Below are 17,993 nucleotides of genomic sequence, written 5' to 3'. Positions count from 1 at the left end.
ATATTCAAGGCATGCTCTTCTGAATCAGAGTTCACATGGGAACGAGCAGGAAAGCCCAAAGCCTCTTGCATAACACGTTTCTGTAGACAATGTTAATGGGGGTGTAATGTTTCTCTTCCACCTCCCATTCCTCCATATGGAAGGCAGTTTATAGATAGTATTTTGTAAGCTAGTCTCAGGTCTCCAGTGAGTACTCATCACAGCAGGCATTTTCAAGAGGATCATGCATCCCTAGTGGCTCATCGGAGGCCCCTGACGAGTTAGCTGACTCAAAGAACTGGGAAAACAACTTACCTTGCCAGCAAATGGGATCAGATCAGCGAACAGTACCAATGTGCCCCACATGCTGTGGCACCTGCTACAGTCAAAGAAGCTATAATATAATTGCTGTTGGGATGAGATGTCTAACGAGGGACTATATAGCAAGAGCTTCAACAGCTGTTGGTAATGGAAATCTGTCATCTTCTAACTGTGCCCAGTGCTTTGAGTGAGTCATACACAGGACATTCTCGTAGAATTAGCAACGCTTTCCTTTGGAAACTTTATCAACGTGTACTTAGAAGGAGACATACTGAGAAAGTTCAGTAAAACTGTAAAATGCTACTGAGCCCCTAAAACAGAGTTGTTAGTTTGGCTTTTTTTGGGGGGAATCAGTCAAGATTGGTCTGTATTGTCAAGCCTACTAAGATAATTGTAATATAACTTTTCATGTGTTTATGTTGAATTTCCATCATTAGATCATAAGCAACTTCAAGGTTGGATGTGTCTGGTCCATAGATGTGTCTCCTATACCATTTGTCCTTTCAACCTGTGTCTGCTCCATATCAATATGTTCATTAGATTTTTGGTAGAAATAGAATGTACCCTGGGACATTCTTTCATGTTTATAACATCCAAACTTATTAAGGCATGCAATCTGATTGTCAGTATATCTGATACCAAGTCTTATGTAAAACTGATCCCCTCCTGTGCTTGGAAGGAGGAACCACATGATTTGCTAAGCTTGAGATTTAAACTAATATCTAAAAATCAAGAGATTTATTTTAAGGGATATTTTAAATAACTGCTAGGGCCCCAGTCCAGGAGACGGAGAACACAGCTATAATGCATCGCTGATGGAAGGATTTAATTATGCCAAATCCGTAATGTTGGTTTTTTTTTTTTTTATTAACATCTCCCACATAAGCAGGTGAGTTTTAAGATAAAATACAAAGTCATTAAAGTCAGATGATGGAAGCAGATCTCGGTTACCCCCTCCACCACTGCTTGATAGGCCTTCGATAAATTTCTTTGCTGTGCTTTCCTCACCAGCTTATGGCAGGTCATCCTTGTACATCTAGTTTTCTTCCTTAATGCTGTTAGCAAATGACCTTTCTTCTAGTGAGAAAATAAATCCCGTGTTTGGCTGTAAAACGATGGGAGACATTTGTATCTGAACTGTCCACCTATAGCAGAAAAATCACATACAACACATAACATCCAAACTCTCCTCTTAACAGAAAAATAATACCATAAATATCAGACTTTTCATAAGGCAGGAAATGTGCTCACTCTGAATCAGTTGTAAGACATCTGAAGTGTAGAGGAGGTTAGTCAGGGGAATGCCTGGATTAGGCGTCTCTTTTCCTTTCCTTAATTTGATGTGAATCATCATCAGTGGGGCTTTGAATTTGCTCTGAGACCAAGCACCAACTTTATGCCAACCTGCTTGAAGGATCATCGCGCCCTCACCTGCCCGTATAGGAAGGTTTGAGCATCCGAACAGCAATAGCGATAAAAGCTCAGGAAGTATTCAAGCCTTCAAAATAAATGAGTCTTCTTTTTTCTTCAATTCCTCTTGTAAAGTAGTCTTGGTCCCTTGCTACTTGCCTCCAGTGCTGCAGTACCTGTGGATGTCTGTGTTTTGTCCCTGGTTGCCACAGTAGGTCAGTGCTCTTGTGCACGTAAATTTTTACCTTAGTTTTGAACATGGCTATATATATATATTTAATTTTAAATATTCAGACTATCTTTCTTTCTCTAGAATGTAAACTCTTTGGTTTTGGACTTGTTTTGTTCATCACTGTATTTTTAGCTTTTCAAATAGTTCCTGGTATATAATAGATACTCAAAAATAATGATGGAATAAATCAGTGAGTGAATGAATGATTTCTGCAATTTTGGAGTGATATTTTGGGTGTTTGGAAAAAGGATATGGTTTAGGAATGTAGGTGTGTGTTTAGGCATTTAAACTTTTTGTTAATTTGTTTTGGGTTATCTGCAGCAAATCAAGGAATACTTTCTGCTTTTGCTCTGTCTCAAAGAGATATCAAAATAGAAGAGAAAAAGATTTGTCCTTAGAATATAAAATCGGATTTTGTGTGTGTTTGTGTGTTTCTCCAAGGATTTCAAGCTTCTGAAGGACAGAGCCTTGGGATGTGTGGGGGGTGCAATACGTAAACCATGTAAACTATTCAGTCTAGAGTGGTAGAAGGAAATTTTATGACTTTATTAATATTTAAATTTGTGAATTTCACAGATGACTCTAGAAGGACATTCCAAATAAACTTATTTTAAATTAAATTTTAGTGGTAGAACTACAGAATCCAGTTTTTTTAAAAAAATACATAAAGGATTGGGATAAAATCCTAGGAAATATCTGAATTATACAAGACCTCATTTCCTTTATGCACAAAATATAACCTGCCTGTCAATAGAAAGATTCCAGTGATTGACATCATATCACCAGACTGTATAGATCCAGTAAAATGCACTGGCTCTTTTGTGATTTGGCTCACCCCATCTTAACTTCCTATAATCCTGGCTCTTTTTGAGGAGACATTGAGCACTGCTTACTGAGAGAGGTTGCTGAGGTTTCTAAATATAAAACAGCAGTTAAAATTTTATATTACAGGCATTTTAAGTAAATTGAACATGGTATTGATTAGATCTATAATCTAAGTACACTTACCACTCCTTGCTTTTCTATTTCATTTTAATCCTTAACAGATGGTACAGAATTCATTATGGCTCAGCCAGAATTACAGCAAATTTTTCCTTGTCACCAGAACAACATTCTTAATTCCTTAGAGAATGAGTTAACTTTGAAACTCTCTTCGAAAAGACTTAACTTGTAAGAAAGCAGTCATCAAAGGTGCACTTTAGTTTATTCAGCATTTCTATCTCATTCTGTCATTCTAGAGACAGGGGCTAATAAATTAAAAGCTCTATTCAACAACTATTTATTGAACAGCTCTGATGTGCTTGGCACTCTGCTAAGGCACTGACATACAGAAAAAGAAAGAATTTTACCCCTAAAGATACACATTTTATTGTGAGATGTAAATATACTAGCATATACTTTAAAGTATATTGTACTAAAAGCTACAGTAGAAATAAGAGCAAGGAGTTTGGAAGAATGACGAGTTCCCCTTTGGGGCAGGGGTGAAGCCAGAAGCAACTCAGCTGATTAGTAACTATTTTCTGTATTATTTGCCAAAAATGAAAGTGTCATGTTCCAAGTTGCTTAGCTGCAATTGTCCTTTGATTGCAAAGGAAAATAGGGCTACTTTTCATGAAAAGTTACTTAACGACTTAAAAACACCATTCTTCACAATTGACCCTTGCACAGGGATTTGAACCGTGCAAGTCCACTTTTATAAAGGATTTTTTTTCAATAAATACATGCAGTACTACACCATCCATGGTTGGTTGAATCCATGGATGCAAAATCATGAATTGGAGGAGCAAACATGGGACTTGACCATCCACGGATTTTGGTATAGACAGTGGGTCCTGGAACCAATCCTACATGGATACCAAGGGAAGATTCTATTTCTCACTTAAGGGACCCATTAGTTGACTCATTAAGAAAATAAGAAGTCCAAAGACGTACCTGGAATGTGAAGACAAATCACATTAAAAAGATTAAAAATATCGATATTGAAGAGGTATTTGATAAAATTCAGCAAAACATTTCTAAGTTAAAAAAATTAAGTACAACAGAAAAGTGGGGCTTACTCAACTGTAAGAAAGGTTATTTACCAACAATAGCAGCAAATACTGTTCCAAATACAAATCTCTAGGTCCGCTTCAATTAAAATCAGAAATTGGGCCAAAATGTCAGAATCACAATTATTTGGCACTGATTGGTATGAATATATAAAATAAAATAATTTTCCTAAGTGGAAAATATGTTTTAAAATTTATAAGAACAAATACATAATATTTGATGGGGAAAATATGGGAATGAGAAAAATGACAATGTACTTAGACACATAGATACATATATATTATACGTTCATATATTTTCTGGAAAACACGGGCTATATGGGCTAGCAGTAGTTGGGTTTTGGGTGGGGTAGTGAGCTGTGTAGGATGAGGGAAGAAGAGAAAAAGATTTCCATGTAGAAAATGAAAAAAGTATGATAAAATATCCAAGATACATGTTTTTATGCATTTATTAAAGATTTAAGTAGGTATGTATATATAAATTTTTAAAAGTAAATTCTTAAAATGACTGCAGATTAGAAAACAGCTAAATTACATTGATCTGCAAGTAAATTCTCTTTGTGAATAGGGTTTAATAAAACATAACATTGGTAGGCGATGATGACTGTGATTTGTGTAATCACTAGGGGTATTTCAGTTCACAAAATGTCGAGGAGTGTAGACCCCCTATTAGATGAAGCTCATGTACGAATGAGATCATCTGTGAAATTGTTCTCCCAATGCTTGGCAGTTTATAAGCATTCAGTAAATGATAACATTTCCTTAGGAACTCAATCTCTGTGCATGGGCTTTGGCATCTGATAAAGGTCAATTCACATCACAACTTCTATCAACTAGAATAAGATATTAGAGCTCTTTAAAACTGTCATCACTTTGTAAAATGAGCATCATGATGTTTAACTCTTCTGCCTGTTGTGAGGATTAAATTGGATGACATCTGTAAAGTTCCTAGCAGAGCGTTTGGTATAGAGAAAGTGTTTAATAAATACTTCTATAAAGAGGGCCTTACGATATAGAGCCGTGGTGCAATGTTACAGGGGTGAAAAACACTTTCTAATGTCTGATGAAATGTATCAAGCCAAAGAAACCTGACGGGTGCTAGACATGAATGAGTTTTGGTTATAGCTTTGGTTGCACAGAAACTAGTGAAAGAGAGCTGTGAATCTCTCTTTCAAATGTTCTTCAATGGAAATTCACTTATCACTAAGTGAACTTATCATGAATAGCACCTCATTTTAGGTCTGCAACAGAATCAACTCTGCGAGGTGTTTGCCCTAACAGGAAATTACAGTCATTACTGGGATGTCAAAACACTCTGAATTGAAAAACTCTAGCTGCATAAGGGAATGAGAGAAAGAAAGAAAAAAAAAAAAAAAAACTCTTGGATTTTTGTCTTTTAGGATTTCATTCATTTCTTTTTCATATAATCCTGATATGTTAAAATATGACACACATGACAAACTGTGGAAATATGTGTTGTCATGATCGGGAGCGTGCATGAGAGAGAGAAGGAGGGAGAAGGAGAGAGATCTCAATATGCTCACTTACAGTCTTCACACACCAGGAATGTCTCTATTATTGGCACTGGTATCTCAGCTCATTTTTTTACAGACACTTGCAAGTCTCTCTTTAATCTCTCATACTGTACAATCTGTGTAAGTGGTGGTTTAAGAGTTCTACATGTGACTCCTATGTTACCAATAAACTGTACAACCCCTTGAACAGGGTGAACATAGACACGATGGGAAAGGTAGCCGGACTGGAAGTGAAGAATTTCTGGTTTCTCATATCTGAAACTAACTAGCTATATGCCCTTAGGGAGGATCTATGATAGCCAAGGTTCTTTGAATATATGCTTTCTCATTTAATCCTCACAATTGCACTTCAAGGGAGTTGTTACTATCCCCATTTGGCAGACAAGGAAACTGAAATGAACTAGCTTATTTGTTCCAAGCCACACAGACTGAGAGGTAAAAATGGTATTTGTGTCTATGGCTGTCTGTGGCCACAGCCCTAGGTCTTTTCTTGACAGACTTGATCTCCTCTCCCCTCAACTCAGTTTTTCTTCTTAAATTAAACAAAAGAAGTAGAGTAAGTGAACTCTCAAGTCCCTTCTTGACTGTAATTCTATGCTTCCTATTGATAGAATTTAGTCACGTTGAGTTCTCTGAGACCTTAGAATGAGGGGCTTTGCAAAACAATGGAGGACTAGAAAGAAGAGAAAGGCTTAAACATTTAAGATTTACTACCTCCTCCTAAAGCAAGGGCTTTTCAGAGTGGGTGTTTCTCTTTTATTTTTGGACAGTTGGGCATTGTAACAGAATTAAAACATCATCTAGAAATTTTTCTTTTCCTTTTGATATGTTACATAAAGCAGTTGTTCTTAGGGGAGGGAAGACATTAGAATAACCCTACTTTGGTAAGTTTTTATACTAAAATTCACATATTAATGTACTCTTATACAGTGGTTTTGTAAGTTAAAGGAGATATAGAAACTGGGAAAATTAGTTTTTTTTTTTAAAAAAAGGTACTCTCAAATGAAGAAAACAGGAAAGTAGACATTTTAGGATAGAAGCTAGAGAACATAATTCAGTTTCTAAACTTGATTAGATTTCTTTGCACAGCCTGGGAAAAACCAGCCAGAAATTGAGGCAATTACAGAATACAGAATAAAACTATTTTTCTAAAAGTGTCTTTTATGTAAGAAAAGGTCCTGCAAGGGCACCATCAAACTATAAAATACTTGGCTGCCCAGAGTAATCCCATAAGAAATAGCACTTGAGTTGGGATAAGGAAAAAAAAAAGAAAAATAGCTTTATCTTACTAAAAATACCCTGTGCAATAAGGGACCATTTTGTAAAAGGATCATCATAAGTTACATAAGATGCTTCATTTCTTTATTCTGTCATATACCTACAAAATAGTTGCTAGAACTAGTGGCATTTATCTTAAATTTCAAAGAAAAAAATATTGCCTTGTCTTTCTTTTTAATTCTTCCTATCCGTCTATTTTAATTAAAAGTCTACTTACAATCACACATAAACTCTCACATGATAGAATGGTGTATGTTGTCCCATATATCTTTCTTTGTCAAATCCACATTCAGCATTCCTGCCTCTGTACAAGAAACATGAAAAACAAACTGAGCAGGTTTGGTAAATTGAATTATTCTTCATTCTTCCCTGTATCCAAGCCCCTATTCTTCATCCCTCCTGTATCCAAGTCACTTGCCATATACTTTGCAGCTCTTTCCATAAAAGGGTGGAGTTTATTTACCTACTCCTTAACTTTGAGCTCAGCCCTGAGACCTTCTCTTCCAAAAAAAAATGATGCATTAGTGACAACTTGCTGCTTCAGAGTTCATGTGGGATTCTGTCTGCATGAGTAGCTTCTGCCCTAGCCATGAGAAAAACTCTTTGACTAGACTATTGTTTACAGAAGAGAAAGACACACATGAGGTACAGAGCTACCCCAACGAAGCCCAGCCTAGATCAGCCAACCTCCCAGTGGACCCAGGATTAGTGAGAATTCATGATTGTTATTTTAAGTCACTTAGTGCTTGAGTATACAGCAATATTTGCCAATAAATAAGCTATACAGATATATGTGAAATCTGATATATGAGATTACTACATACACATAAACACATACTCAGCAATTACCTTGTTTTCAGGACAGTAGAATTTTTACTTGAGACTTCAGAGCATTCTTCAACTCAGCTACTTAACATGCATTGGCTGGATGAACCTGAATATGAAATAAAGTCAGGTTTTTCTTTTACTTTCCTCTTAATAGCAGAACTGCTAGTTATATAATAATAAACATTGTCAATCTCTTGTGTATTCTCATGTATCCTGTAATTCTCCTTCTTGACACATATCACATTTGTAATAAACCAGTAATTTGATTTAAACTTCTGCTTTGCCCGGTAGGATGAATAATAGCTGAAAATCACAAGTGGCTTTTAATTCTTACACATTGCTATGAGGAACTCTTAATATCACCATTTGGCAGATGGCTGAGATCCAGAGATGTCAAGTAAATTTCCCAACATCGCACAGTTGAGAAGTAGAATAACTGAAGTCCAGATCCAGGCAGACTGGTTCCAGAACCCTTGCTCTAAACCATTAGTAGACAGCACGTGGTCTCGGAAGTCATTATTCCATCCCTAACAACTTGCCCAGCACGTGACATGTAGGTGTGGGGCAGTTGATGAAAGGTGTAACTGAGCATACTTGAACTAAAGTGGCATGAAGAGGGGAAAGCTGCTAACATGTTGAAGATGGTCATACTGCTTCATTCGATTAACATTTTTGAGTACAACCATGAAGCAGCTGCTGGCACATGTGGTGATAATTTACAAGCTGGCAAAAAGAGACAGACATGGCTCCTGATCCTCCTGGTGTAAACATTCTAGCACTGGAGAGAGAAATAAACCAATAAACAAGAAATGCTAATTACAAAATGTGAAAATCCTGGGAAGGAAGCATCAAAGTGATGATAGAAAATAATGGGTCTGAGCGAGAAGCATTTTACTTTCTTTGTGGTCAGGGAAGGCCTCCATTTAAGAGGGAACATTTAATCTGAGACCTGGTAAGTAGAGGAGACCATTTCAGGCAGTAAGTGTTCGGGTTCTGAAGCAGGAAAGAGCTACCATCCCACTTTCTCTAGATCATTGCCGAAACCTTCCAAAGCTCTGTGCACATTTACTCTGTTCACTTCTCAATATACCCTCTACAGGAAGAAAGAAACACTACTTCACAAAGCCTGCAAGTTTGGCTCATTCCTTTTCCTCAAAACTCATCTTGCTCTCTTTTGCTTTCTGTCCTAATTGTCTGTCCTTCCGTCTTCGTGTCCTTGTCATGCCTTAGCATACCTTAAATCTGCACATTTACATGCATAGCTTTCTGCCTGGGTTCTTGTTTTTTAGATAATTTGTGCTAAATAATCAGTATCCCAAGGAACCTGGCTTTGTTTCCTAACCATATAAAATTCCTATGAAGGCATTCATAGCACACTGTTTTTACTCTCCTATATATTTGTGAAAGCCAACATTTTATAAGGGTATGTGTGTGTGTGAGAATGGATGGATGTAAATTTAACTAAGTTAGGAACCATGCCTTTTTGTAATTACCATTATATCCCTAGTGCTTTGAACAATGCTTGACACACAACAAATGCTTAATACGTATTTATTGAGTAAAAGTTATTGAAAAATTCTAGGCAAGGGAATTACATAATACAATGTATATTTTTAAATGATCACTTTTGCTGCTTTGAGAGAAATGGATTAGAGATGGGGCAGGAGTGAGTATGAGAGCCAGTTAACAGGCGGCTGTAGCGGTCCAGTGAGAGTAGTCGTGTGTGCGTATTGAAGAGACAGCAGGGCAGATCTTAAAAAGTGGTTGGGCTTCAGATGATTTGGGAGAAAGAATTTGAAGATATACTGTTATTGGCTGAGGACAATAAGGAAAGAAATGAATTAAGCATAATTCCTAGGTTTCTGAGAGCGTGGTGATGATATTTGTGGACAGGAGGAAAACTCATGGTTGGAGCAGTTCTGTAATTGCGGAAATTAAGACTGGTTTTGGTTATGTTAAGTTTAAGATGTCTTTGAAATATTTGAAGGATGATGTCAAATAGACAGTTGAACTAATTTATCTGGAGACCCAGGGGAAAGTATTCATGTGCCCATATATATTTAGATAACATCAGTATTTAGATTTCATTGAAAATCATGGGAAAAGGCAAAAACATATAAGAATAGAGTGTAATAATAGAGGGATTATTATTAATTCTTGAAGAACATCTATATTTAGAAATTAGAGAAAAGAGTTTCGAGAAAAACAGAGTAGGAAATATTTTTCAACAAAGGATGCTAAAACATCTGGATAGCCATAATGCCAAAAGATAAATGAAAGAAACATTGATTTCTACCTATAAAAATTAATTAAAGCAGGATTACAGACCAAAAGAAAAAAGCTAAAGCTCTGAACTTATAGAAGAAAACATAAGAATGTATCTCTATGACTTTGGGTTAGATAAATATTTTTTAGCCTGCATACAAAATATACTACACTTAAAAGGAAAAAGAAACTGGTAAATTGGACTCACTAAAATTAAAACATTTGTTCTTCAAAAGACACCATTAAGGAACTGAATAAGCAAACCACAGACTATGAGAAAACCTTAACATTTTTATGTACTTGAAAAGAACTTGCAGAATATAAAAAGAAACTACAACTCAGTGACAAGAAGGGCAAACAATCCAATTTAAAATATTGGCAAGACTTCAAAATATTCACAAAAGATACGTCACAAAAAAATATTCTAATGACCAATGAGCATTATATGCTCAATATCATTAATCATTAGGGAAAAACAGATTAAAACCACAGCCACTTCATACCCTCATCTGTCATATCCCTGAGACTCACCCCTCCCCATCCCTCACTGACTCCTGCCATACACATTATGTCCCAGACCCCTGGACCTCCTCCCATTCCTTGAACACCCCAGGTTCTTTCCTGCCCTCCAGGACGTAGTCCTTGCTGGTCCCTCTGCCTGGAACATTCTCCTCTAATTTCTTCACATAGGCTAGTTCCTTTTCATCTCTCAGGCCATAGCTTGAAAGTTATTGTTTCCAAGAGGACTTGCCTGCCCAAACCAGCTAAATCTGCCCGTCCCTCAGATACCACCCAGTGTCTAATCCCATTTCATGTGCTTGTGGCACATACTGCGTGTTGAAATTCTCTCATCCTGTTGCTTCTACATTATCTCTTTCCCCTGTTGCATTCTGAGCTCCAAGAGCCATATTTGGTTATTATCCTGGTATCCTCCGCTCAGAATATGTGTGCAATAAATAGTTGTTGAATAACTAAGTGGCAGATAAAGAAAATAAAAAGCAATAATAATAATAAATTAAAGGATGTGCATTGGATTCTCAGTTCCTCCACTTGAGCAACTTTGAGGAGATTTCTTTCCCTCACTAAAAAAAAAAAAGGGATGCGTGTGTGTGTGTATGTGCGTGTGTGTGTGTGTTAATGTGTGTGTGTGTGTATGTGTGTGTGTGTGAAAATACCATACCTATCCAGCAAGTTTGTAATGAAGATTTCAAGAAAAGACTTGTGAAATGGGCCTGGAAGAGTGATTAGTACTTGTGAGTATCTCAACTTCAAAGAAGCTTAGAGTTGCCATGAAGGGCCAAGAATCTGAGGCCAGACCACCTGAGTTTGAAGTCTGACTCTACGACTTCCTAGCTTTACAGGTTTCGGCACGTTCCTTTACCTTTCTGTGCCTCTGTCTGCCTGTAGGTATCTGTACTTACTATACAGAGTTACTCTGGAGGTGAGATGCTTTAGTGCATGTTAGAGGTCTTAGAAAAATGACTGGCAGTGGTGAAAGTGACAAATCTGCTTGGTCTTCCTTGAGGCATCCAGGAGGGATGGAGGATGACTAGTTATTAACAACTCCCCACCCTGGTTCTGGTGCCAAACCACATTGCTCAACTGAGTAGATGAACAGGGTGAATGCAGTTTTTGGATGGCCTTCTTTGAGCACAAACTTCTGAGTTTCTGCCCCGTCCCTTTCTGGGCCGGTAACTCCCCAGTTCCCTGCCCTTATGTGCATCCACTGTGATCGTGGAGCAGCTGGAAAGTTCTTCTAGCCCAATGAGCCCGAGGAGAACTTCCACAAGGCACCATGCAAGTACCTCAATATTTTATTTTGAAAATATCAGAGTTACATAAAAGTTGAAAGAATTTTTACCTTGAAAACCTCTGCATCCGCAAACTAGATTCTTCCATGAATGTTTCTATACATACCACATACTCCGTTCATCTGGCTATTGATCCATCATTCATCTTGTTTTACATAAACTTCAAAGTTGCAGACACCAGCACCCTTTACGCCTAAACACTTCGGCATGAATATCATTAGCTTGATGTCAGTTTCTGATTAGCATTTTAAAAATGTTCTCTTTTGATGTGAAGTTAACCCACAAGGAAATACAAAAGTTATAAATATACCTTTCAGAGAGCTTTGACAACTGCATACGACTGTGTAACCTAAACTCCTATCAAGACATAAAATGTTACCATCAGCACAGAAAAATTCCCAGTCAGCCTCTAACCCCTTTCTCCAATAACAATCACTGTTCTAATTCCTACCTTAGAGATGTGTTTTCTTGTTCTAGAACTCAAAATAAATGAAATAATTTGGACAAGGCTTCTTTTACTCAGCATATTTTGAGTTTCATTTATGTTCTTGCATGTGTCAATAGCTGTTCATTTTATTACTATAGTATTTCACTGTATGAATAAACCACAGATTATTTTTATCCATTCACCAGTTGATGGACATATGTGTTCTCTCCAGTTTTGCTTTGTTATGGATGAAGCTGCTTTGAACATTCTTATACAAATCCTTTTGTGGACGTATGTTTCTGTTTCTCTTGGTCAATATCTAGGATGAGAATTGTTATATAGGGAAGATATACACTTAGATTTATAAAGAAACAAAAGACTTTTGACAGAGTGACTGTAACATTTATGTTCCCGCTAACGACGTCCAGGAATTCCTGTTTTTCGCTTCTGCTCCAGCATTTGGCGCACACCACCTCAAGGATTTTGTACTTCCTGTCTCGTCTGTCAGGTACATTCTTCCCTCAGATATCTGTGTGGATTGTTCACTCACATAATTCAGGTCTCTTTGCACAAGCTTTTTTCTCAGTGCAGCCTTCCTTTTCCATCATACTTAAAACTGCACTCAGAGCACCTGCCCTGCCACCCATCAACAACACTATCTCCCTTACTTCTTTCATTTTCCCAGATAAGTCATGTGTTGTCCATCCACACCCCCATCCCCCAGGGATCTCTATGATAGCAGGGAATTTTTTTGCTGTTTTTTTTTTTCCGCGTGTGTTTAAGAAGAAGGTGTATTCTGATAATGTTGGGTGGATTGTCCTATGAAGTAAAATGTTGGTCTTCCATTCCTTGTCGCTGTAAGCATTCCTGGCTCACAGTAAGCACTTAATATACATCTGTTGAGTAGGTGGAGGGCTGGAAACACTTGTGGAGTGGATAGAGGCCCAGCAAGACTCTCCATAAATGCAAAAGTTTACTTTCACTTGTAGTCAAAAGTCATCTAGGGACAAATTTGAAATACATGGGTTAAATCTGATCCTTTGTTTCACCAATTAGAATTTGTCACTCTTTTCCTTTGCTTGAACTTAAAAAGGGAAAACAGATGTGACAGTAATTCATCACATGAGTCAATGCCTAGCAATGAAGGAATATCTTTCTCAAAGCCAACAAAGAAAACTTTCAAGAGAAGAAGTTGATATTTTTCAAAACCCTTAGACCGTCTGGAAGACTTTCATGGTAAAAATAGAAAGTCTCTGAAATGTTCGTAGCCCTTACCTCATTATGTATTGTGTATCACTCATACAGAGGGAACACATATGGCAGCTTAATTGTGGATTGTTTCTTGAAATTGCTTTATTTTACGATCCACTTATCTTCCCAGAATCCTTTGCCTTGTTAATGAGATTCTCGTTTGAATATATTGAGAAAAGTTTCAGAATTGGTACAGCTGTTCAGTGAAACACTATTAAATTTTTACTTCTATCCTTTTCCTCTCTGAGTATTTGATTTTCTTTTGAGTAGATTATAACTTTGACTCTTTTTTGTCAGAATAAAGCCACGGTTCTCAAAGTAGACGTGATAGGAATTTATATGTTGGATTTGTTTTAAAGATTGTTTACATTATTAAATGTAGAAGTCCATCTACTCCCAAAGTGGTTTAAGTTCTAAAAGGTAGTTTGCAAATACATTTATTTCTAAGTCCACAGCATGTCCAAGGTAGGGGAGACGGGGGGTTAAGCTTGCAGTTCATGGACACACTGCTGCCAATTAGGAAGTCTGCTGTCTCTTTAAAGCCCTCACAAATAGCTTTTTTTAACTGTTTAAAAATTTTCTTCTCTTCCCTGATGCTGTATCAGCCGTGACATTTAAAAATCCTTAATGTGATTTTCTTACTTGCTTTTGTGAAATTTTAACCTTGGCGCCTTTCTGTCTGAGACATCTGTGACTTTTGGAGGAAATGAAGATTTATAAAAGAAATAGGGCTTATTAAGAAGAGAATGTATGGAAAAATATAGTGGTATTAAAAAGTATAAATAGTGGCATTTTTGTCCTTGGGTAGACTTTCCAAATTCTTCTTTTTTACCTTTTCTTTGAAGAGCATCTAGAATCAAACAATGAAGAACCATTTCATAGTTTGAGCCACAGTGTAGGCAAGATATCCATTTGCCTAAAATGTCAAGAACACCTCTCCTATAGAAGGAAATCATAAAAAGCCAATTTCCATTTCTGAGAATTATTGGGAGATGGAAGAAGAGAGAAGCAGGAGATAACATAGGTATCCTTTGCTTATCCTTAGAAAATCTCCTAACTTAAAAAAAACAAAAAACAAACTTAGGTCTAAGTCTTGGGAGAAGACTGGAGTTTCATATACTATGGATAAGACTTGGATAAAATTTCAAGCACCATTTATTATAAGCAGGTCTTCAAGGAGCAAGTTAGACCAAAGATTTAAATGCTTTAAAAAGGAGCACACAGAGTGTGTATGGATGCTGGTGCTTTCGATTCCGGTGTAGTAGCATTTGATTACTGCCAGGCTAGTGATCTCATTTCAAGTTTACCTGAACAAATTCACTTGTATAATCTAGATATGTTTTACAGGCTTTGTGGTTATCACACATCCTGCAGTTAAGATTACCTTTTAGAATATTAAATAATATCTTGATATTAAACTGCTAAGTGACTTGAAGGGACTTTAACCATTTTATTTTTGAATGAAAGAATATATAAGGAACTATAAGCACAATAAAAAGAAATGGAGCATACTTAGCTTTAATTTTAAGTGGAGCCTTTCTTTCAGCAGTACCCTTTGCTCCTGTGCTTCTGGGATCACCAGTTGTTTATTTCGTAAAACTCTGCTGTAACTTTCATAGCAGTAACATGGATGAGGATGTCCTGTTATTGGTTCCAGTCCCCTGCCAGCTCCTGAGAATGAGGTTGGAAGTAAGGCTAATGTATTTTTTGGGGGGTTGAGGAGGGTAGGATTTGAGAAAGAGAGTAAGGCCGACAACTCTGTCTTGTTAGACAGGGATCTCCAGCATTCTCCACGCCCAATTTCCTCGACAAGGCCAGTGAATTAGATATAGGCTGCCGATTTAGCACTTAAAAACACAGGATAACCTGTTCAATTCAAATTTCAGGTAAATAATAAATAATTACTTAGTGTAAGTATGTCCATGCAGTATTTGTACAGTACAAAACTTACTTGTCACTTACCTGAAATTCAAAAGTAATTGGGCATCCAGTATTTTACTGTCAACCCTAATGGGATGCTAACTGACCAGAAACCTTAGGACTATTGTCCCTGTCCTGCAAATTACACTGGCCACAAGACCCATACATATCCTTATCAACATTTAATCTCTCTCCTTCTCTGGCTGCTGCCGGAAAAGGAGCTGTCACCGTGTCCCCGCATCTGCGATGAATGGTCACGTGGAATTGCTCCAATTTCCTGGTCAAGAAGAACAAGCAGACATAGGGCACTACCTCAGTAATCCGAAGGCCCACAATTCCTCACGTTGCAACTGGCTGATTTACCGCAAGACTGTGGCGTGCAAAAGTGGCCTTGTGGTGGTGAAGCGGAGATCTGGCCGACAAAGCCCGCCACCTCCTACCCGCAGACCACCATCAACAAGAACTCCTCTGCCACCCTCAGCAGCATCCAGCACATTATCTGCAAAATCAAGTAGCTCTGGGATCTGAGCGTGGTCTCCACCCATGGAGCCAGCGCCATCCAGCACAGCAGAAGTAGTGATGGTGAAGAGGAGGCAGACGGGCTCCACCAAGAGCTCTTGAGCACAGCCCTCCGCCACTGCCCTCCAAAGCAACAAAGATGTCAGCCAGTTTTTCTCAAAAAAAAAAAAAAAAAAAAAAAAGCCACCTGGTCATTGTAAACTACAGCCAGAGCAAAGTTGGATTTGGATTGTGAAGAAGCCTTAGCATACAAGGCCAACTAGTCTGCCGTGCTCACGTCAGTGATGCCGCAGTACTGCAGTTCTGCATCTTCGTGTTTTGGACCCTCCCTGCTGTCTTACAGCAGCTTTCTCTTTCCTGTCTCACAGAAGGGGATGATAGATAATTAGCTTAGTGCTGGAATTAAGGAAGCTAATATAACCACAAGATTATTTCCTCTTAATGTCTTTTCAGCGAACAGCTGTGAGAGCGATACTTTCTTTTAATTTTAAAAAGGAATATTCACATTTTAAAGCTTATTATATTGATTGTAAAGACTAGAGAGAGGGAGAGGCACATCTAATAAATGACGGTTTCCTTGCCTTCTAATTTGTGGCTCTGGGAAGGGGCCTCCTGGAAAGTTTCTCCTGTCCAGTCAGAGGTTCTGCTTCATTACATCAAAGGTGTTACTGCTTCATGCTTTCACTGGTAGAGCTGTGAGGCTGTTTTCTCAGCCACCCTTGTTTTCCCTGGGGCAGTCATCCAGGAGAAGCTGGTATCTTACAGAAGAACTTGCTTGGGGGCCCATTAACATTAGAATGACTATGGGTTGAAGGCAAAGAAGTATTCTCGGGAGCAAAGCCAAGGGGAGGGGGTGGAAAATGGGACTTAGAAGAGTCTGTGGTACTAAATGAGGAAGATGTGCTTGAGGTCCTTCGGTGGCAAATCCGGAGGTATTGCTGAGCCAAAGAGAAAGGCACCACTGTCGTCGAGTAAGAAGTAGGGGATGGAGGAGGTTATCTGAGAAACTAAGCACTGTTCTTCAGAGAGACTCTGTTCTCTCACTGCCTGTGTATCAGAGATCTTGGATTCGTTGCACATGAATCCCTTATACGGCTTTATCAGCGATATGACTATCAGGTCCTTGAGGGTAAACATTGCGCCTCAGTATACTTGGTAAAATGCCTTGGGAGAGAAGACACACATCTAAAGGGATTGTGCAGAAAAGCACGGTAGCAAAAAGAGATGTGCCAAAGGCATACAGGGCTAAAATCAATTTCTCTCTCTCATCCAGTATTCATAGAAAATTCTAGAAAACAGAAAGCAAGCAAAAATCGATAAAGAATGAAAAATCACCTATAGTCCTATTGTTCAAACATATTTCCTATTCTTGTCAGTCTTGCCCCTAATCCCTTCAGTGGAATTGTATGAGGCACAATGGTTATACTCTAGATTTTCAGTTATAAATACATCCTGAACAACTCTCCCTGATAAGAAACCCAAATCTCCACCCATTCTTAATGGTGGGGTATGATTCTTTGCATTAAATGTTTTACAGATTAAATTAACCATTTAAGTAAATTTTAATTTTTTTATTACTTTAAACAATGATGTCATGAGAGCCATACATATGCATAGTTGGTTATGTGGCATTTATTACTTTACTTTCTTTGATGAGATTCATGGTTCATTATTTTTGAAACATTCATCTGTTTTCAGATTTTTCTTCCATATGAATGCTGTATTTATTTGTGAAGATTTTTCTCCAAACCTTCATTTGTGTTAATTTGTACATATTCAAACTTTTACAGTTTTGTATCCTCTTACTTGTATATTCATGTGACAGACATTTATGAGGGACCTGCTGTTTGCTTGGCGCTAGACAAATGAAGGTCACAAATATGGCTTAGTGGGAAGAGGCATGGGAAAACACAAGTAATCAGAGAGTAAATACATGCTTTCTGTTTGCAATGAGAGTTATGACAAAAGCTCACAGTGATTGACTTGTTAACCCTGTGTCAGGGAAGGCATCTTCATGAATGGAGATTTAAGTTGAGACATGATATATGCAAAGTATAGGAGGAAGTGCATTAGTGAAAGAGGGAACAGCTTGTACAGGGGTCCTACGGCTGCATATCTTTGAAGATCTGAAAGATTGGCGTGACCATAGCACATAAGCAAGGGAAACAA

The 17,993-nt window shown here is 37.8% G+C and overlaps 1 pseudogene; it reads left to right on the top strand.

Annotated features, from left to right (window-relative positions):
- LOC116668823 overlaps positions 1 to 16,172 on the top strand; it is a 61,451-nt pseudogene extending 45,279 nt beyond the window's left edge.
- The last annotated feature ends 1,821 nt before the right edge of the window (positions 16,173 to 17,993 follow it).

Source organism: Camelus ferus, chromosome 15 (genome assembly GCF_009834535.1).
Source record: "Camelus ferus isolate YT-003-E chromosome 15, BCGSAC_Cfer_1.0, whole genome shotgun sequence".
Lineage (NCBI taxonomy): Eukaryota > Metazoa > Chordata > Mammalia > Artiodactyla > Camelidae > Camelus > Camelus ferus.
The sequence above is the reverse complement of the archived record's forward strand: the minus strand, read 5'-3'. Positions and strand labels throughout refer to the sequence as shown.